The sequence below is a fragment of the Acomys minous genome, assembly GCF_964271855.1.
Source record: "Acomys minous genome assembly, chromosome: 13".
Taxonomy (NCBI): Eukaryota; Metazoa; Chordata; class Mammalia; order Rodentia; family Muridae; genus Acomys; species Acomys minous.
Window position 1 is genome coordinate 68,441,473 of NC_140495.1, and position 23,544 is coordinate 68,465,016.

Consider the following 23,544-nt stretch of genomic DNA (forward strand, 5'->3'; position numbering starts at 1 on the left):
AAAGAGGCCAAGTGGAGGGAGGAGGACACCAATTCATCCGTAAAACCTTTGATTCAAAAGTTTTCCTGCCTACAAAAAGTGCAGGGATAAAGATGAAGCAGAGATTGAGGGAATGGCAATCCATTGACTGGCCCAACCTGAGACCCACCCCATGGGAGAGAACAATCTACACTTAGGTAGGCTGTATGCTCAGCAGTAGCTGACCAACATCATTGGGTGTTTCTTGTCTCATAATGTCATGCATGGGCTTTTTATTTATTTCTTTTTTAAAAAATAAATTTTCTTCTCTCTTTTTACCCTACAGGTCCTTTGTCTATTTATCACGCCTTGCAGTCTTTCAGTTTTGTGTTTTTATCGGATTTCTGAGTGTGTAACCACGTGGTTAGAATTTATACTTAACACAAAGGATCTACAGGCTGTCTGTACGATGGTTAAGAAAGAAGCATTATTTCTGTATAGATCAACACAGATAACCACATGAATTACTTTATTCTCTGTGCCAGTGTTTCTAAACCTTCCTAATGCCATACACTTGTAATACAGTTCCTCATGTTGTAGTACCACCCCCAACCCATAAAATTATTTTTGTTGCTACTTCACAGCTATTGAATTATTTTGATATTTTATGAATTACAATGTAAGTCTCCATGCTTTCCTGTGGTCTTAGGCAAGCTCTGTGGAAAGGTCAGTCAACTGTAAAGGGGTGGTGACGCCACAGGTTAAGAATGGCACTTCTGTGCACTCTGCTGGCTTATCAAGAGGTGAAACTTCATACTCCTGCCTTTCAGTTTGCCCAAGATTTAATTGCTTTCTTGAGCAATCAAACTGTAGTAGCAGCAAAGATCTGGGATTTCAAATAATAGATTATGAGACTTCTTAGTCTCTCTGGATCACACATGATTCTCCAATGTAGGATGGTACCTCTAAATTTCTAGCCACTACATACTGTTAACCCTGTGACATGGGAATGGCTTCTGTATGATAGACTCTCTGAAAAGTCCAGCATAACTTCCAGCCAAACATCAGCATCAGTTGCTGGGTATGCTTACAGTGAGGACCATTGCAATCAAAATTTGAGATAAATATAGAATCAGCCAACATAAGAATGCAACATTATGAAGGTCCCGAAGAAAGAATGAAGTGAAATGCAGTGCATGTCCAGAACTGTGGCAAGTATGACAGACTGTTAAGTTTAGAATGGTTATATCACACCACTAATTGAGCAGCATGGCTTCCTTTGACAAAAGAGCACACAGCATGTCCTAAAACATTTCATAGCCCCAATTCTAGGGCTTGCCCAGCATCACTGGATGACTTTCTCATTTTCCTTCTATCATCTGTTGTGCCTTCCTATTTCCCCTGTGTGTGTCTTCTTGTTTGATCTCTCTCTCTCTCTCTCTCTCTCTCTCTCTCTCTCTCTCTCTCTCTCTCTCTCTCTCTCTCTCTCTCTCTCTCTCTTGCTCTCTCTCTCTCCCTGCATGTGTGTGTGTGTGTGTGTATGTGTGTGTGTGTGTGTGTGTGTGTGCATGCAATAGAAAAGGTGCAGTTATTTCATACTTCCTTGGCTCAAAATCAAGAATAAGTCAGTCATACAGTTCTGGATATACAAACCAAGTGCAGCTATTCCTCAGAACCACGAAGTACACCTAACCAAGGTTTCTTTTCCTTTCCTCATTCTGCCAATGCTTCTTTCCCCATCCTCTCTCTCTCTCTCTCTCTCTCTCTCTCTCTCTCTCTCTCTCTCTCTCTTCCTCTCTCCTCCTCTCACTTTTTCTGCAACTTGAAGTATCTTTCCTTACATGATTTTGTTGTTGATGTTAATCAAGCCAATGAGATTTATCTTATCAGCAGGTGATGCTTTCAGGCTTCACAGGTAACTGTGATTCTTCAGAGGTGCCCGTTACATCTGACTCAGTAGATGGTCATGACTGCTTAAAAGTTCATTGGTTAATTGATCACCAGGGAGTGAGATCTTTTATAAAAAGATTATCCAAAACTGATTATGCAATTTGCTGTGCATTTATTAATCTGATAATAGTATATACTTTCTATTAGTACATTTCTTACTGTTTAAGTATCTATTTGCTGTGTTTCTTTAATCTTATTGTGAATGAACCAGTGAATAGTCTTATACATAAGCATGGGTATAATTGCAGCACTTTCTACCCTTGGACATGGATAAAGATAGGATAATATTGCTTGCATCTACACATTAAGATTTTTTTTTTTAAGAAAAGGGAAAATGGAGCGGATATCCTGTAAGGCCTATATGCTGCTTGGTCCTGAGAGGCAAAGGTTAAAGCCAGTCTCAAACTATGGAAAACATTTTGACTTAGAATTGCATTGACTGAGTTCAAGTAAACAAATAGCGCCAGTAGTCTGTTGGCTCAGTTGCCAATATGGAAATCAGCCCTAATAAATTATTTTCTATGATGCTTCTAATCCCACAGAAAATAATTCTTTATTGTACTGTAGGTTATTTAAAAGAGAATTTTGATGGCTCTAAATGGCTATCAATTAGCTTTCTATTTCCTGGTATAAAATATGAACATTATGATAATGTTGAGTCATCCATGGACACAAAGAAAGGAAAAGAAAATCACATTCATCATGTGACTTCTTTAACATGCTGTATAAATGTAGCCTTTATATGTTTCTCACCACAAGACTCATCATATTCTGCTACCAAGTTAAACTGAAGAATTGGATGACATTCACATGCAAGCCAAAAAATTAGCCAGCTCCTTTGAGGAGTTTATTGGCAGAACACTCAGTCTGGGGAAGGGGCTTTCTGGGTGGATTGGCACTTGGCTATTACTTTTGTGCGTTGCTCTTGACAATTATCGAAGTTTCCTTTGAATTATTTTTCAACCAATGAAAAACAGCTGAAATTAATGCATGCTTTGAATTTAACTAGCATTGCACCATTAGTCATAAGTATCACAGGAGTTTTTTTTTAAAGGCACTTTACCATTAACATTTTAAATGATGGGCAGAGCTGCTTAAGCTTTGCCCTTTTCTTTACTCGATACATTTATCAATTTGAGGTTCGCTTATATCACTTTGTAATGCTGATCCATTTCATTTGGCTGTAAGACAAACCAGCATATTTTGTTTTGAATAACCGTTACTTTTTTTTTTTTTGAAAAGTAATCTATTTGGAAAGGAGGTAGCTTCAGGGAGGAGTGAGGAAATAGAGTTAACCTAATTACCCTGTAATGCTTTTTTCTTTTTAATAATTTATATGGCATGTCTGGAAATGTCCTTTTAGAGAGAATATGTGGGCTTTTGCTTTATCAGGACAAAGTAAATGAAAATGCTAATTGATTTCCAATGAAATTATTGGGTGAATTCTTAATTTTTGTTTTCTGAAGCAATGGTACTCTGGCTCATGCATAAACAGTCTAATATCTGTAAAGCCTCCCAAGTTTTATGAAGCAGCCTGGAGGAGTGGAAGCCCTCAAAGAAAACTCAGGAACCACTGTTTCCCTCGGGCATGTACCTTGGCTTGGACCCATCACAGTGCACTGTGTGCATTTCCCTTCACCTGTTTAGTGCCCTATGGAATAGCACCTTGTGCTTTTTATCATCTTCGTGGAATTTCTCTGCATCACAACCATGGCTACTGATCTAAGTCAGCAACAGCCACAACCACTGTCCCAGTGGAAATCTGTGGCACTCACTCACTCACTCCAAGGATAAGTCTAAATCTGAAGCTTGACTGGCAGGGTCCTTGTGGTATCCTCAATCTTTATTTCCAAGGCCAGCTACTTCACCTGTTGGTCTCTTAGACTCTCTCTTGTAATAAAGTTTATGCAACTTCCTGCCTAGAAGGCCTCACAGCTTTGACTCTGTTCAAATGCCTACTCTGTATTTGGTACTTGATTGATGGATTTCAATCTGCTTAGCTCCTCTATTTCTGCTTACCGATCAGGTTGTTGAAGAAAAAAAACAACAACAGCAGCTGATCTCATTACCTTATGCTATTGTTTTGACAACTCAAGGATACAGGTCTCCATTTCACAGATGACACACTGAAAGATGGGGCGGGGGCACTGAGACAAGTCCACAAAAACTAAAAATTAGAAAGGTTGTGACTGAAACCTATGACTACCTCTTGGCCCAGTCTCTGAACCATTGTCATAACTATGTGGTGTTTTATTGAGCTGCCTTCTCCACTAAGTAAGTAATTTCTTCAACACAGAAACCACATCTTAGGGTCTCCCATATTCCAACTTTGTAGCGAATAGCATAAAGCATGGTTGATGTTAAATTAATACATAACTAAATCATGTAATGAATTTTTAATACACTGACCTTGGCAAAATTGAAAGCACAGCAGAAACCACAAGAAGTGACTAGGGTCATCCAACCATAACCTATTTGATACTTATTATAGTCCACAGGAGCCACAGTGACTTACAGTGTCTACATTAAGCTTGAAACCAGTGCAGTGCAGTGCAATAAAAAGCAGGCATGATTTACTTGCGCGTGACCTCTAGAATCAAAGGTATGAATTAGGGATGGTTTGTTCTTTCTTTGTAGCTATTTCTGGATCTCTCTGTGGTAAGGGACATTAGTTTCAGCTCATGTGATGTGTGTCAATGATGGGCTGAGTGATCAAAGTGTTTGTACTTCTTTGTGCTCAGAGGCCTCTGACTATGAATCCTTCCTGTGAATATTCTCAGACAGTAAAGACTGCCTGCACATCACAAAGTTTGATTTAGATATGCTTTTAACACGTGCCTGATCTTGAAAAAAAGACTTGTTTGCTGTGCATGTAGCTTTCCAGCTTCCTGTACATTTAAGCACGTACCTATGCTTTGGAGTCAGCGATGCCTAGGTTAAAGTGGCAGATTTATCATTGTCTGTAAGGTAAAACAATATGCAGGAGCACCCCCATGTCTTGTTTTCTTTTTCTTCTTTTTAATTTTTGTTGCTAAAATAGGATTAATGAGAAGCCAAATTAAAAGGTTATGCTCTAAGGATTAAATGTCAAAGTTTATATACAATATCCCTTGTGTTTGACATTATATCATCCACACCTCCAATAAGGGTAGATACAGAATACAAAATCAGGCACTTTGCCACAATAGCCTGAATTTAGACCCTCAGAGTGACATCCTCAACTGGCTCACATACCTCACGTTCCTAACTTTCACGTCTTTGGTCTCTGGCCTTCAAATGGGAAAGATGTCATTATGGAACACATTCATTTTGAACCCCAAACTGTGTGGTAGATAAACTCATAATGAATGGTTTGTCCATGCAGGTGATCTACACAATCAACCGTAGAGCAGAACGCAGACCTGAATTTACGGATAATCCTAAAGAGCACGTGGATGGATGTTGAGGCAAGGTATGTCACAGACCACAGATAGATATTCATTCCTGAGAGCCTGAAATTCTTTCCCACCTTACACAAAGAAGTAAAATGCACTTCCAATTAGGTTGCCTAGTATCAGCCCTTCCTGAACGTCTGTCCCATCCACCATGTTGTTTATATTAGGCTGTTTATTCTGCATTAAGTTTTCTTTCACATCAAACCTTTAGGGTACCTTAAAGGGTAAAAGACAGTTCTATCTCTTTCACTATTTTTTCCCTCAGGTTTCCACTCCAAAGGAAGAGGAAAAAGTAGACACCAAGTTTTTCCTACCTTAAGCCATGTAAGATCAAGTCATGATAGGTTAAAGTAGAGAGAGGCCTCACCAAAGCTTTCTTTGTATATATATAAAGAAAGCTTAGCCCGTAGAGAAAAAGGAACTAAGTCTAAATCTATTAGATTCCGTCCCTAGTTTCTTTCCAAACATTCCTGTTGCTTTCTCATGCGGTAGGACCAGTCCCATACAGTAGTTGTATTCATGAACTGTTTTCAGAATTTCTCTAATTAATCTACAGTGTATATTTAAAAACAATAAAATGGCAGGCTTTGTAAAAATGCTGCCAATAAAATCTTCCTTGTATAGATGAACAGATTAAAATATGTTTCTCGTTCTGCTTTATGATCCTGTAAGTTTTGAAAATCACTTAGTTTTTCTTAGTGATGGCTCAGGTTTCTGTGAGGATGAAATCCTGGCGGCTGAGTCTAGTGATAATTGTTTCTGTGCATTAGTCATAATCACTTTTTAAGCATCAAAGCCTGTTACTGTTACAGAGTGAGCTTCAGATGCCCTGCAGATTTGAGTAATTTTGGGTAATGCATCTGTGTGTGGTAACAAGATTTTACAGCGCCTATAAAATGTTGCCTCATGGCACGTTCAGCAGTGACTATGTGGCAGCACCATATAGCAATTTCAGTGCTTTGCATTAAACAACAGATACAATTTACATTGTGAAGGTTTTAAACAAGAGCCATTCTCTAAGATAAGGAGGGTCTTCAAGCTGCAAAAGCATTTGAGAGACCTGAATGGATCTTGGAGTATTGTAAATATGTTTCTAGAAGCAACACCAGTCAGCAAACACTCACACAACTGAAAGGCACACAGGGGAGCAAATTTTGCTTTTGTTACATTGTTCTTAGCTACGTTTAAAAGTATTTGTGCTTCTTCCAGTTTTTCTCACATTCTCAGGAAAAGAGCAAAGGTCTGACTCTCTGTGAGTAATTTACATAATCTGCAATTTTCCATGTAGACATAATAAGGGGAGAGTGAGTAAACCAGGATGGAAGATGGAAGGGAGGCTACTGCTTTTTGGCATTTAAAATTATGTTTCTTGTCTTCAACTGGCTTTAGGTTATTGTTATTGTAACTAAGTTCGCCAGACGCAGCCACTGGTACATTCAATCAATTTACACATCTGTACTTAGCACCAATATGTGCCTTGCAAATGGGCTAAAACCCAGGGGGACGGGAGAAATGGATATGAGAAAATGGGGTATTTTTAAAACATGCTTTTTTTCCCCTCAAAAAAAACAAAAACAACAACAACCAAAAAAAAAAAAAAAAGTAACAATCAACAGTGTTGCAACAAGTCAGAAATTTCAGCCTCTCCCCTAAACACCAGACAGCTCATGCTCACAAGTGTCACAAAAGTCATTAAAACCATTCAAATACAAATTGGGGGTACTCAGAGGAAGGATAGCAGGCTACCAAGAAGAGACTTGATACCCTATGAGCATATACAGGGGGAGGAGGTCCCCCTCAGTCACAATCATAAGGGAGGGGAGTAATGGGAAAATGGGAGGGAGGGAGGAATGGGAGGATACAAGGGAGGGGATAATCATTAAGATGTAAATGAATAAATTAATAAAATAAAATTTAAAACAAAAACAAAAACAAAACAAATTCGTCATCTTTGTCTAAACTGGATTCATCTGTGACTAAAGGAAATTCTCATGCTCTCTAAGAGCAGAGCAACAGATACATGTTCCATTTCTTTTTCATTAGACTTATTATTTTCTTTGAATACTGGGAAGAAAATGTAAACATAAGGGGATGGGAAAGGAGCATATAGTAATAATCAAGACAACTAATAGGCAAGTACTATATACATAAAGCGAAAGTTTTCCTAGTTCTCATTTTGTCCTGGGTTTTGGGGGAAGGGCTGGATGATAAGGGCATAAATTTATAGGGAATCTTCACAGCATCCATTGTAAATGTCAATTCTAACTGTATGGAAATTCATTAATTTCTTTTAATTTTGGTCCGTGATGCTTTTATTTCAAAACGAATTTTATAATAAAGTAAAAGAAAATTTCAGAGAACTCAAAAAAAAATAAGAACTCAAATCCACAAAAATCAGGTATTGTACTTATCAACAAATGCTTTCAAATTGTCTCTTTCCCCATGCGTGATGGTGATTATATAAAGAGTTGAACTTCAAAGGTAAGTTCAAGTCTAAATGTGAACATAGGTCTCTAACCCAATTGGGAGCTTTCAGAAGCAAATGGAAGCTAATGCTTAGAAATAAACAAGTACAGGTGGCCCCTTTGCTTTCAGAAGAGAGCATTACCTAGGTAACACTGAAAGATGTCCGTGTACCTCACTGAGACACCATGACTCCTGTACTGTAGCCACTACTCATAGCCCAGTTAATCTTGAAACTCAGTTAGGTATCAGAACACCCTGGGAAGAACACTGTATTCACTACATTTTTAATATTTATTCAGCAAAAATTTACTGAAAATCCAGGTAGATACATGCAGGATTATGTTCTCTATGCGCTGTCCTGGCAGGCTCTAGAGCCTCACATGCAATGAATGCATGCTCTGCCTTTGATGAGTGTTTGTTCTGGGCAAGGGAGGCCTGTCTGCTCTGCTTGGACTCCAGACCCCTAATTCCATCACTCACTGCTTTCCTCATGGCTAGTACTTCCCCTCAAGAAACCTGAATTTCCTTAACTACAAAGCTATGAGTACTTCATAGAAGCCCTTTACAAAATATGCTAATATATGTCTGGCCCACACAAAAATGCCCAATTATTTTCCTTTCTACTTGTATCTACATGGGTTGAGCAGAAACTACATGCACATATGAGTATTCCTATTTGGAGGAGGAGCACAACCAGTGGTTACAATCATTATCCTGTTAGACAAGGTTTTGCTCATTTTCAGAAGGCCCCTGCAGATATTTGATTATTTGATGAAGTAGCAAGATTTAAATTTTGTACAGGCATTTTCCCAGTCTTTCTGGCAACCCCAACATATAGATCCTATCCAGATGTTCTCAGGAGACAGAATTGACTGCATAGGTATTGGTGTTAAGGTAGTGTTTTGCGAACAAAGACTTCATCAGGAATTCTGGCGAGCTTAGGTGTTATAACATGGCCCACGTCAAGTTTTGTGCTGTCCCTTAATTGACTTGTCCGTTTATAAGAAGGTAGCAATAACAGTTCCTTTTCCCATATATGAATGTTGTTTCTTTTACTGCTTAGGTACTTAGTGAAGAATGACATGGTCCAAGGGACTACACTACACATAAGAACTCTGGTTTCCTGTGCTTTGCCCTTTGAAGAAGACAGACAATACATAGATTCTAAACCATTCAGAGAAGGAAAGTGGCATGAAGAAAAATGAGACAGAAAGTCACTAGAAGAAGAAAGTCATCTATGAAATGGAAATGTTGATATTGTGGAGAGCTGAGCAGCATAAAATGTAGTTCTAGGAGCTGGTGATATGGCTTAGTAGCTAAGAGCACTGGCTGGTTTTTCAGAGAACCCTGGTTCAATTCACTGCACCTACATGGCATCTCACAACTGTCTGCAATTCCATTTCCAGCAGATCAGACACCTCTTCTTTCCTCTGGGCAGAAGGCATGCATCTGGTGCACAGAAATGCATGCATGAAAAACTTCTATACAAATAAAATTACAAATTTAAAAATAAAAGAAGAAAGAGCATTGCATTCCAGGACTGATTTTATATTAATAAAAAAAAATGAAAGGCAAGTGCTGGGTTTGATTCCCAAAACCAACAAGCCACAAAATTATATATACATATATACTCAAAGTAATTGTTATTATTACCAGAGTTTGAATTAAGCACCAGTATTCCTAGTTCCCAGAAAGCAGTCCATCATCAAATATCACCTTCCAGCATCGGCTTGTATTCTACCTGTTCTGAATTCTAAAGTAGAAGAGAAGAGCTCTAAGAAAATCCAGGACGAAGAGCAAAGAGGCACACAGATCCTCTATCAACTTCTGCTTCAGCCTGTTTCTACCATGTCTACCTTCTCCCTCCCAGCACATCACCTAACTGGAAGCACTGGGTTGTGTCAGCACCATTAGCTTCCTAAGAAGGAAGTAACAGGGCAAGGGGGGAAAAGGTCAATGAATTTGTTGGAGCCCCACCTCAAGTCAGAGTGTGCATTTGAAGAGATGACAAAAGTAACATTAAAGGAATAGTTCCATGGATGAGGGCACTTGTCACATCAGCGTTAGAACTGAGTTTGAATCCACAGAATTCACACAAGTTTGAGACAAACAGTGTGAGCATCTGTAACCCTAATGGTCCAATGATGATTAAGAGATAGAATTGCTGGAAATTTGTATGCTGAAATCTTGGTGTCCTCTGATCTTCACACACCTTGGCATATATGATCTTGCATGCACACATTTTACACACAGAGAAAGAGAGAGGGGGAGAGGGAGAGGGAGAGGGAGAGGGAGGGAGGGAGAGAGAGAGAGAGAAAGAGAGAGAGAGAGAGAGAGAGAGAGAGAGAGAGAGAGGAAGCTTTAAGTAAAGGAAAAGGAAAGGGAGAAAGTAAAAGGAAGAGGAGGATGAAGAATTGGAAGAAGGAGTTTGTTGTGATATATATAAATAGTTTTTCATGTTTGATGAGGGTCTGATTTGCACATATTTTAAGATTTGGGGTGGAGGAACCTCAATGCTTAGCTTTATCTACATCAATTACTTTGATTAATAGAAGTAAAATTCCTATTTTTGCAGTCCTCTGCAGTGGTCATTACACATGATAGAGTCCTCAAGGCCCTGTCAAACTGGCTCATCTTAACCCAGCCTCACACATTTCTCATCAGAGTCTGAAGTCTTGAAAAAAAAAAAAAAAGAACTTCTTGCCATCGTGTTCACATTTATTGCAAGTAATTTTTATTTAATCATTTTAAAGGAATAGGCTGGTTTGATAATACAGTGATTCTGTTTTACAGACAATTAAAAGAGAAAAGCCTCCTTCTGCCCAAATGATCTATGTAAACCAATAAAAGTCTCTGCGAGGCCTGGGTAATTATCTGGATAATTATCTAAACCCTTAGCTCTGCTCTTCTAGGCTTCCAGTAGACTCACAATGGAAACTTGGATGATTTGAGGACTTGGCATAATTCTTAAGACCAAATGCCTGAAGCACTAAAGAAAAAATATTTACCTGTTGCTATGTTAGAATCATAAACTTCAAAGAGAGTAAAAACTGCTCCTGTCAGTAATAAATGAGCTAAGGTAGTGTTTTCCTTAGCAGAGGGCATGATACTTGCTTTGGTAGCAATTCCTACCATCCAGAATTCAAGGGATTGATGACCTCACAAAAGCACCCTTGATATGATTCTCTGGTTGGTTCATTTCAAAGAGACATATTTTCCCCCATTAGAAAGGACAGAGCACAGGGAATTTTCATAAATTTATTTTTATGCCTGTCAGAAACCTGAAACTTTGTAGTTCTTTTTATTTTTGTTTTGGAAGGGGGTATGAATGCTACATAAATCAGAATATATGTGCTATAACAGGGATTCCCGCTCTTTCTCCAGAGGACTAATAGTGCATGGCAGGGGTGGGGGTTGGGGGGGGGCGGCGGATTGCTGTGGGATTCTCACTTTGGACAGGAAATTCACTTCATACCCAAGATTAATCACTATGAAACATCATGAAACTGTAATCTAAAGGAAGCAATTCTTATTTTTACTACTCAATATTTAGGTATTTTACACACAGTAAAATATGGAATGCTTGATGCATTAAGCCTTGGCAATTGATATACTTTTCCCTTATTCGCAAAGCCTCTGTGCTAGTTTCTAGTGAAATCTTAACCTTTCAAAAAGTGTAATATACTGATTTCTATTATTTAGCTCATTTTCACTATCCCCTGATTTTACATGAGCAGAATTATATAGTATCGATGTATCTCAGTGGCTAAGATTGGTAGGCACCTTTAACTTCCAAGAATTGGTGACAGCATTGAGTTGAAATAATAATGCCAAAATCCTAACTTACAGATCAAATTTTGAAGCTCAATGATTTGCCACAACTCACTTAAGGTTCAGCAGGAGGAGGATTTAGAGACGTAAGATTCCGAGTTTAAGAGCTCTGTTTAATTCTGCTGAGTCACCAGAAGATATTTGGCCTTGTACTAGCAACATAGTGATGTAAAAAAGAAAGCCCAAGGCTTGAATCTATCCTTCTGTGTGTGTCTTCTATGTGATGTGACTTATGTCATACTCAGTTATTTCATCTATGAAGCATGAATTGACCTGGCACATTCCTGTTTCTACCCAAGTTTTGTTTCTGTGCTGTTTCCATGTAGAGTCTCTATAAAGATCAAACCCATGAGTGGAATGAGAAGCTAATAGCCCAGGCTTTATCAGAAGTAATTTCTGTCTTTAAAATCATACTTGCTTTATGAATTTTTTTTTAATCTCAACAAGTTCATGAGGCTTAAAAGTAGGTCCGGTGGTTGCTCACTGCATTTCCGGGAGGCTAAGCTTATAACGTGGCATAGAGATCATAGCTCCCTCTAAGTTCACTGACTGTAACAGATAACCTCGAATAAGGATCCTCAGAGCTTCTCAGTGTCTGCTTACAGTGGCCTTCATGCTTCTAGGCAGGCGGCATCTGTACCTCGCGTGTCTATGAATTCATCAGGTAACAGGTAGGAAAGGTAACTCTCAGGGCTGTAAAGTGTCAGATTGTACCATAACCCTCCAAATAATTGGAATGTAATGTGCATCAATCTAGAACGAGGTTATCACCCTATTGCTGGATGTAGGTGATGGTCGGCCAGTGGAAAGAGTCTTTGCCTGGTGCTGCACTTAGCAGGTGGCCAGCCTCCTGTTTCATCGCCCTGACTTTTGCCTGCTACCTACCGTTAACTGTGGCGCTGTTGCGGTATCAGGGAAAAACAATAATGGCTGCTAACGCTGCCAACACCTTGGTAGTATCTGCCGCTCTTCAATTACTTTTGTTTACAAATTACTCCTAATTTTGTTCTTAAAAGCTAGTTAAGAACAAATGCTGCTAGGATTGATGGGAAGCTAACTGCATGATTAAGTAATTACGTTTTTAAAGCTTGCCTTACACTAGGACTAATGATATGTCACCCAGTAGTGGAAACCCCAGATAATGAATGAGAAATGTTTATATGTACTTAGTGGCTTTTAAATCTCCCTTCACGCTAGAGCTGGTCCTGTGCGATGGGGACTGGGATGAAGAAAGAGAATGACAGCCTGGCCTCCCCAGCCTTTGTATGGGCCACAAACTCCCACGAAGGCCCATTTTTTTTTTTGCCTCAGTCAGCTCTTTATTTATTTCATTTTATTTTTGTGGTGCTGAGTTTTCAATTGGTTCACTGATGAAAATGCTACATCATTTTGTGGACTAAAGAGTTGAATGAATTTAACTAGTTAAGTGATTGTTCTTTCACTGCAGGGACCCCGAATTGACAGTGAACTTTTGTGGATATACAATAGAATTAGAGTTAGGCCCCCGAAGGGGCCCAGCGTCTTTCAACTAGTGGCTTCTACAGTGTGCATGTGGGCAGTGGTGGATGGGGGTGGGGTGGGGAGCAAGTGGTGGGATGTCAAGGTCCGAGAGACAGAATGGTTGTCTTCTGTAGTTATATCTGAGGATTCTTAGTGTTGTATTGCCTGTACACCGAGGGAAAGGCATTGATTGTCTCAGAACTTCCCTACTGAAGAGAGTATCATAACTTTTTTTACCACTGAGTGCAGTGTCTCCTTAATAATGTAGTTAATAGGATCCACAGCAATTTTTTAGGTGAAGAAAGTAGCATAATAAGTTCATATCTATGTATACATATGCATTTATATATGAATTATGAGATAACTATATTCTAATACATTTTATGTAACCCTATACTATATAGGACATATGAAGATACAATTATAATTTATACGTACATGTTAATATGCATTTGCATACAGTCATATACAATGGCATGCACATATGAAACACAGCACAATAGCTGTTCATGTGGTTGTTATAAAGATACACATATGTTTGTTATTATGACTCATGTCTGCATAAATATGTAAGTATATAATTGCTAGACATATTTGTTGTATCACATAATCATGAATATATTATATATTCATGCCCATATTCTCAAAAATGTATAATCCAACAATCAGTTTAGAGAGTGCAAGAGTTACTAGGGACACTGTAGTTAGATCAATCCCTTGACTGAACAATGACAATCAAGGAGATCTATGCTTAATTCTAGAAGTAAACAGAAGAATACAAATTATCAACCTGGTAGGTTTCTATGAATAAAAAATGAGACTATAGCTGTACACACACGCATGTGTGTGTGTGTGTGTGTGTGTGTGTGTGTGTGTGTGTGTTTGAAGTTTATTCTACAATCCTATACATGGTAGGTATTCATCAAATGCTAGTTTGCTGTCCTCAGAATGGTAATTTGACTAACAGTGACACCAGAGATAAGAAATATGCTATGCCACTTTTTTGTACTTGTAAAATTCAAACTTCATCTCTTCCTTCCATGTCATAATGATGGTAGTAGACCAGGAAAGTTCATGTCTAAATAAGTGGATGATTTTAGCTGATGATGTAAATGGACCCAACTAAAACATACTTTAATCATTCTTCCTGTTGCTTCTTTATAGACAATCTCTTTCCTTCCTAGTGCTGATCACGCTTAGTATACATACATTTATATATGAATATATATGTGCATACATGGACATTTTTAGTGTACCAGCTTTAATGAAGAACAAAGGTGTGTATTGGCTGAGATTACAAAAAAATCTCTTATAAACAAACTTTCATCTGCATCTGAACAGCCTGTCCTCATGAGTAGGTATTCAAAATTGCCATGATTCTGGAGACATTCTATTTCCTTCAGGAGGATCATTTTCTTTACCCATGACTCGTTTGGCAAACCAATCATTTGCTATTCATGACTCTACATAATCTTTAAAAATTTACTTCTCAGAGGAATCTAATTTCACTGATAAAAATTTTAATGTATATATATAATTATATATACGTAATGTGCATAATTATATAGAATCACTTTCTTAATACAAACAGTGACAAAATAAGTATTTAAAAATTAAGGAAATAATAGGATGCCTATTGAAATCTTCAGGGACTGGTTTTGATATGTATACCTGAAGCAATTCAGTAGGCGAGAAGATCAGTTCATTCTGGTTTTCAGTCATAAACCCTATCAATCTCTACTCATCCTCATGCTCAAGTTATAAAATCTCCATACAAAAAAATGTGCTGACTGCCTCTGTCAAAGTTAGAATGTGGACATAAAAGGGGATGTAGACACATAGTTGAGCCCACAGGTCTGCTATGTAATAGAACCAAGAGGTCTGGTATATCTTTCTTTCTGACATAGTTCATTTCATCTTGGGCCAATGTAATGTGTGTTTGGTATTCACAGCAAGCATTAACTTCTAGCTCAAAGAGCAGATAATAGAAAGGAAGATATTACAATGCGTGCTCTATACTCATGTGCCCTGTTGGTTAAGCTAAGATGGTTCTTTTACCTTGTATACCTTCAGATGTCAAAAAATTTTCAAAATGTACTAATGAAATTGAAAAATAAAAGGAGTATGGTTTGTGGACAGTGTACAGACTAATTATGATGTTCTGGTCAGGAGGTTATGAAAAAATACTAAAATGAATTTATGAATAGCATTAAACTATTATGAAAAAGGAAACTATGTGCCTATTTCTTAGGACACTTTTCACTCAGTTCTCTGATGCAGTTAGTAACAACCACTGCTGGATATCAGAATCATCTCAGCTTTTATGGCCTATGAATGCCTACGTCCCATCCTCAGTAAATGAACTTATTCAGAACCTACTGAGGCCAACATGTGAGTGCTCAGATAACTATAATGGGACAAGTAGGTAAAAACCACTGTTGTGTTGTCACCAGATTCAAGTGCTATTGCAACTCTCAGTAGACCCAGATGGCTTATTAGTTCTTTTTCTTATTATTGTAACCAGATTACTGGCCTAAATAACTTAAGGGGAAATGTATTTTGGTTTACATTTTCATAGATGTCAGCCAATAGGGTGGGTAGACTAGTTCATAGCTCAGCAAGCTTATAACACGGTGCTCAGGAAGCAGAGAAAAGGGAATACAGAAAGGGCCAAGGCAAGATGCATCTCTCAGTGCTACTTCTTCCAACAAATAGGCCTCAGAAGCTGCTATTGACCACATCCCAGTAATGCCATCTAGTTAAGAGTCTATCAGAGGGGGCTGGAGAGATGGCTCAGCGCTTAAGAGCACTGGCAGTTCTTCCAGAGGTCATGAGTTCGATTCCCAGCAACCACATGGTGGCTCCCAACTATCTATGATGTGATCTGATGCCCTCTTCTGGCCTTCAGGTGTACATGCAGGCAGAGCGCTGTATACATAATAAATAAATAAATAAATAAATCCTTAAAAAAAAAAGAGTCTATCAGAGGATTAAGCCATTCATTAAATCTAGAATTATGCTTTACTATTCTCCTAGGTTAAGTCTCAACCCAGTCACAGTCACAGTCATGTTCAACTATCGTGTGGAGATACAACATGACTTCCCCTGTACATGACTAGCTCTGCCACCTAGCTTTGCCTCTGCACAAACACATTTTTTTAAACCGAAGTCAAGAAAAGTTAATGTCCGCCTCCTGTCATTTCTCTGGCTATCGCAGGTGACATATTTATGTCGAGCATTTCCATTCCAAACATGTCCTTGTTTTCATGTCATCACCCTGTTCTTTGTGGCAGAGATCACACCTGTCAGTTCCTGTTCATCTGGGAGAGTCAGCCTACACTCACAACCAGAAGCCCCCACCTGTGCCTCTGACAACATCTGTCTGAGAGTGCCTGACACCAGGCACAGCATACATTAGCTCCAGTCACCTGCCACTTCAGAACCCGGCCGGGCAACATTAAGTAGTGTTGAAATTCCTTCTTAGCTGCCACACCATCCGACCCTACAACTAAAGACAACTGGCAAAGTGACTGTTGAATCACATGGGGGAATCAGAGGCTGATGGATTTCGAGTCAAACATCCCCGGTGTGATTGAAATGCCTTCCTTGGGCATGCCAAGTCCCAGCGTATACATATACAAGGAGTGATAGGGCACACGTAATGTAATATTACGAAGTGTCAGGAAAAATTACCTTTCTGTGTAATTGCTCAAGTGGGTACCAAAACTGGAACTTGGGACAAATCCCAAAGTTTGTAAGAGAAGTCACAGCTAGAGGCACGCATGCTCTCCTTGTTTTATACACTGGATTTTCCAGTGGAGGAGTTGAAAGTTAGATTAAAATCTAAGCACTGGCCATGTGTCTTTTTCTGCTCGTTATCTATATTTCTGCAATGTCTTTGGGATGTGATATACAAATGAATATTAGAAGGACAGTGTGAGCACTGATTACATGGGTCCTAATTAATGTCTTGGAATATTTGGAGGATAGCCTCATCCTGGATAAAAAATATATGAAGAAGATTGAGAAACCTAGCCAGTGTTTTCTCATATACTTATCACCTCCAAATCCCCCACCACACCAGCTTATAAAAGTGGTACAACAGTGCTTGCCTGATACTGAATCAGAGACAGCATCATCCTTTACATGGGATCCTAGAGTATGAAAATATTCTGTTCTCATATCAGTTAACGTTTATAGAAATCAGAGAGCCACATCTGAAGCTTGAGCAACACTTTATAATATCAGACATATCAAGAAATAAATACTTTTCATTGATTTTTTTTTCTACAAGAGACAAGATCCAGGAATTTCACTAGAATCTGAGATAACAGAGCAATGTATATACTCCTTGGAAATGGTTGATTTATATGACTTATTCATTTATTATACTGAGGAGAAACCATATAATTAAAATTCTAAGAATAACAGCACAGGAGCTCTAGTTATATCTCAGTAGTAATGCACACTCTTTTATATATGGGCGGTCTTATGTTTGATTCCCAATAACACAAGAAAATGCAGTTATAATAAATGAAAAGATGAAATTTTAACTACATATTTACTCACTTATTTTCTCATAAGACAGCTTTCCTAACATGAGAGCGAGTGTCACTGAGGATATATAACATGCTCACTTTACTCATATATTTTATTTTTCAGGGAAATTCATGGTGTGGTATGTATGTATATATCATATATATGTATAATTGTATATCTGTATATATACCATATATATGTATAATAATAAATATGTGGTTTATGAAACATATACGTACTTACACACACACACACATATGTATGTGTATGTGTATATATATATGAACTTGTTCACTGTCCTCAAAGATACCAACTTCACAGTAGCCTGGGTTTAAAAATATGTGCTAAACAAATCGTTGTTTCCAGATAAGCCCTCAGTGTTTCAAAGGGTAGCTCAGCATGCTGCCACTCAGCTTAAGATAACTTATGTAAGAACCTAGTAATATAAAGCTCACTCTTTTATCAACCACTTAAGACAGTTTGGTAGAAGAAGCATATAACCAATGTACTAAGCACATAAAAATAAATTGAGATGATAACTTTCTGAAAAATAATAAATAACAGAAAAATCATGGGCTAATTAATTAAAATGTATGAGGGCTATTGCTCACTAAGAACATGTGGTACTCGTATGCTATTTTTCTTCAGATATGACAAGTTTCATCAGTCATTCACATTCCATTGGCAGACATGGACTCCTCCCTCACCCATCACAAAATGATCAAAGGGAATTAACTATTTCTTTCTCTTTTTTCCCTATTAATTTATGTATTTACTTTACATCTGAGTTAGAATGTCCCCTCCCTCCTCTCCCAACAGCCCCTCCCTCTCCCCTCCCTCTTCTCCTCACAGTCCCTCCCTCTCCCCTTCCCTCCCCTCCCCATGCCCCCTCCATTTCTTCTCAGGGAAGGGGAGACCTCACAAGAATATCAACCAACCTTGGCATATCAACTAGGGCTGGGAACATCATCTTCTATTGAGGGTAGACAAGAAGGTCCAGTTAGGGAAAATGTTTCCAAAGGGAGGCAACAGAGTTAGAGACATCCCCTGCTTCTGTTGGTCTCACATGAGGACCAAGCTGTACATCTGTTACATAGTTGTGATGGGGCCTAGAACCATCTATTTGATGTTCTCTAGTTGGTGGTTCAGTTTCTGTGAGCCTCTATGGGTCCAGGTTAGTTGATTCTGTAGGTCTTCTTGTGGTGTCCTTCACTCCGCTGGCTCCATCAGTCCTTCCTCCTACTTCTACAAGACTCCCCCTACTCTGTCTATTGTTTGGTTGTGAGTCTCTGCATCTGTTTTTATCAGTTTCTGGGTGAAGCCCTTCAGATGACTGGTAGGCTCCAGTGTACAAGAATATAAAATGTGTTATTATTTAATAATAAATATTAATATATTATCATTTGATTAATTATGCTATTAATAGTGAAAATTAATAACGATTAAATAAAAATCTATTTAGTTTTAATTAAAATAATAGTGTCAGTGATAAGAGCTCTCTCTGGAATGTGACTCAAGTTGTGCCAGTTGTGTGTGTAGGTTGGTGTCCCATTTCCTCTGTTGGAAGTACCACCTGGCTACAGGAGGTGGCCACTTCAGGCTCAGTATCCCCAGCTGCTAGAAGTCTCAGCCAGGGTCACAACCATAGACGTCTGGGATCTTCTCCCATCCTAGAGATGCTCTCCTACACTGATTTCAGTCCTTTCTCCTAGCTCCTCCCTTTTTCCCACACCTGATCCCAACTCCCATCCTCATTCCCCTCCCTACCCCCTCTTCTCCCCCAATTCCCTCTCTCTATTTACTTCAGATGTCTATTTTTCCTCCTTCTAAGCTAGATTCAAGCATCCTCCTTTGGGCCTATGTTACTGAGTTTCTGTGGGTCTGTGGATTGTAGGATGGCTATCCTGTACTATAGGGCTAATATCCACTTATATACCATGTCTTTCTGGGGCTGGGTTACCTCACTCAGGATAATCTTTCCTAGTCCCATCCATTTGCCTCCAAATTTCATGATGTTCTTGTTTTTAATAGCTGAATAGTATTCCACTGTATAAATGTACCACATTGTCTTTATCCATTATTGTGTTGAGGGGCATCTAGATTGTTTACAGATTCTAGCTATTATGAATAAAGCTGTTACGAACATAGTTGAGCAAGTATCTTTGTGGTACAGTGGAACATCTTTTGGGTAAATGCCCAGGAGTGGTATAGATGGGTTTTGAGGTAGAACTGTTCCCAATTTTGTGAGAAAGTGCCAGATTGATTTCCAAAGTGGCTGTAGAAGTTTGCACTCCCACCTTCAACGGAGAAGTATACCTCCTACTCCACATCCTCATCAGCGTGTGCGGTCTCTCAACTTTTTATATGCTTCTTTTGTTTTTTGTTTTGTTTTGTTTTTATTTTTGAGACAGGTTCTCTGTTTTAGCCCTGGCTGTCCTAGAACTCACTCTGTAAATCATGCTGGCCTCAAACTCACAGAGGCCCACTTGACTCTACCTCGCAAGTGCTGGGATTAAAGGTGTGTGTGTCACAACTGTCTGGCTCAGTCACCTGAGTTTTTGAACTTAGCCATTCTGACTGGTGTAAGATAGAACCTCAGAGATGTTTTGATTTGCATTTCCCTGATGAGTAAATAATGATGTTGAACATCTCTTTAAATGCTTCTCAGCCATTAGAGAGGCTTCAGTTGAGAATTCTCTGTTTATGTCTATACCCTCTTTTTAAATTGGGTTATTTGGTTTGTTGCTGTCTAATTTCTTGAGTTCTTTAACATATTTTGGCTATTAGACATCTGTCAGATGTAAGATTAATGATATTTTCCTATTCATTAGGTTTCCGTTTTGTCCTATTGACAGTGTCCTTTGCCTTACAGAAGCTTTTCGGTTTCAGGAGGTCCCATTTATTGATTGTTGATCTTACTGCCTAAGCTGTTCAGGAAGTTGTCTCCTGTACCAATGAGTTCAAGCCTATTCTCCACTTTCTCTTCTAGTAGGTTTAGTGTATGCAGTTTTATGTTGAGGTCGTTGATCCATTTGGACTTGATTTTTATGCAATGTGATAAATATGGATCTATTGCCTTCTTCTACATGCAGACATCCAGGTAGATCAGCACCATTTGTTGAAGATGCTTTCTTTTTTCCATTGTGTGGTTTTAGAAAAAAGAAGACGTAAACTATTTCCAATCAAGGCAAAAGGAGTTCCTTTTACATGTGCATGGAACCTATCCATCTTTTGCTAAGACTAAATATATAACCACATGACTATCCATGTGTGTGTTGGGGGAGGGCTTGACTCAATCCAGCATAATATTCATTAATAATTGGTTAAGAAAAATATTCCCCAGCTTAATTCTTTACTTAGAATCAATTGTGGAACTAGGATATAGAGGGAGAAAAGATATTCATTCCTTACATGGTAAAAGACTACCTTTGACTTTTTCCTATCCAGACCTCTTTTTCTCTTGCTAGGTGTGTGCTATGAATCGAAACAAACTAAAATACTGATTACAAGAGGTCCTGACTTTTTTCTTCCTTTCTTGAAAGGAAGTTGAGTGCTAGAAGAGGGTGTTCTTTTTCTTTTGATCAAAGAAAAAGCAAGCTTTGAGACTCAGAAACACTCTGAAAGTGGCAAGAGGTTCTCTATAGTGACATTTCGGCCGTACAGACAGAAAGAGAAAGGACCACACAAGAGAAAAATGCAAAAGGAAAGCACATTGCGGATTATCCGAATCCTAGTTTGAGCTTGCCACGTTGAATGAGCATTTAAGCTTCATGGCAAAGTAGAATTACAAGGCATCTCTCATGACTTGATTCACATCCCTCTTCCACTCCGTATCCCCCATTTACCCATCTAGACTGACGGCATGTAATGCCGGCAGAAAATGCTGGAATGTGTATGTGATTGATGGAATGTTGCTCAGCACCCTGTGGACAAACTGTGAAAGTGACCTTCTCCAGGACTTCACAGGATGCAGGTTAGGTAATATTTGGCTTTAAATATTGGCAAAATACTGAATTTCCAGAGTCATAAAATACTTGGTGTGTTTGCCTTTTAGTATCTCTAAAATACATATGATTTTTTTTAAAAAAAGCTATATGCAAGAATTTTGTCCCCAATTGGACTCTCTAAATGATGAGGTATTGGTACAGTGTTTCTTGGTCATTTTCATGACCTGTCTTGTCTCATGCGATGATTGACATGACTGATGTGAAAGTAAACAAAATGAATACAAATATTTGCTAAAATAAAACAATGAATTAATTAAAGAATTGCTAGTCACCAGGCAAAGTGGCACATGCCTGTAACCCCAGCACTCAAGCAGGAGGGAGACAGAGGTAGTTGGATTTCCATGAGTTTGAGGCTAGGATGGTCTACAAATCCAGGACAGCAAACGCTACACAGAGAAATTCTATCTTGAAAGAAACCAAACCAAACCAAGAAAGAATAACGAGTCTGCTAGCATGAGTGGTGAATTGCACTCTCAAGAGTTACAAATGAAAATATATGGTGTTTAGAACATAGACAGTATACTGTGATACTCGCTATGGGCAGCCAATCATGAAATGTATTTGGTAAGTTTTAGAGTTACGTAGTAGTCTGGGAGGCTTTCTCAACAGTCAGAAGGAATTTGGCTTGAATGCTTTGTTTAGCAGACAGTTCTTACCATCAGACAGTGTTAATGTGTACTAATATGTACGGGCTGATAGCACCACCTGAGGTGTCCATGGCTCATTAAGAATACTCACATGATGGAAAAACAGAAATCTTGTTGAGGATATACTAGCAAGATAGTTTTAATTATCTTACTTATTTATAAACATTCATTACTTTTAAAATTTAGTATACAGAATGGTCACTTTTCTGATGACATTTTCACACATATATGAATATAGTTTGTTCTTCTTAACCACTTTTCAGCAAACACTTATCTTCCTCCATTTTATATGACTCCTCTTGCTGGTCCTCATCTTTCCACCAAACTCTGACCTGCTGCTGTCATATCTTACATATTTTATTGCCTTTTCCTTATTCCATTTCCCCTTGTCAGAAGATTACTTCAGACTGTTCTACAAACTCAGAAAGTCAACTTCTAAAAGTTCACTAATCTAAAAAATGAAATAAGGATAATGACTGCTTTACAAGAGGCTGCAATTAGGGAAGTCAACTTATATAAAAACACTTTGGAAAATATGAAACATAGTAAGTTGCAGTGACACATCACTAGGGTCGTTATCCAGTTACAATATGAAGAAATGTTAAACTGGTACTTTGTAGAGAGTCTCAGCTTCCTCATTTGTTCAAAGAACCAGTCAGAAGAGACCAGCTATAACATCCCTTTGAGCTCAGTGCAAACAAACCCTGGAATAGTTTCTCATCTGCAAACCACAGTATTTCTACCAACTTTGGTTGTGCGGTTCAGTAATTGGGATCTGATCCTCTTGCACAGAGAAATACTCAACACCTACATTTTCCTCCTCTTAGGTTGAGTACATATTGGGGAAACAGATTGGCAACACTAGTGCTGTTTAAGAGGAAATGAGTTGCTCTTTGTCAGGAGTGTGTTGTTTTTGCAAGTATGAATGGCAAAATAAAAGGGAATGTATGTAATGTTTTCATGACAATACAGACATGCCTTGAACCAAATGGTAATTTATTACCCTGCTCCTTGGAACCACACATTATGATGATAGAGTATACAGGAAACAGGATTGAGACAGAACAAAGATGTGCCATGGTGAGCTGCCACAGTTCTGGTTAAGGTAAGATTTTCATCTAATGAGTGAACAGAGGAATGTATCCCTTGGGAAAGGAATGATATGTAAATTGGAGAAATGGGAATGTTTAAGATGTCTTTAGAATATTTGAT

The 23,544-nt window shown here is 38.5% G+C and overlaps 1 long non-coding RNA gene across 1 annotated transcript in view; it reads left to right on the forward strand.

Moving 5' to 3' along the window:
- The window catches only part of LOC311581924, a 97,858-nt gene that overhangs the window by 40,166 nt on the left and 34,148 nt on the right, over window positions 1-23,544 (forward strand). Inside the window, exon 3 of the long non-coding RNA XR_014773934.1 lies at window positions 5,273-5,359. This is a non-coding gene — a long non-coding RNA (uncharacterized lncRNA). The remainder of the gene's footprint in view (window positions 1-5,272; window positions 5,360-23,544) is intronic.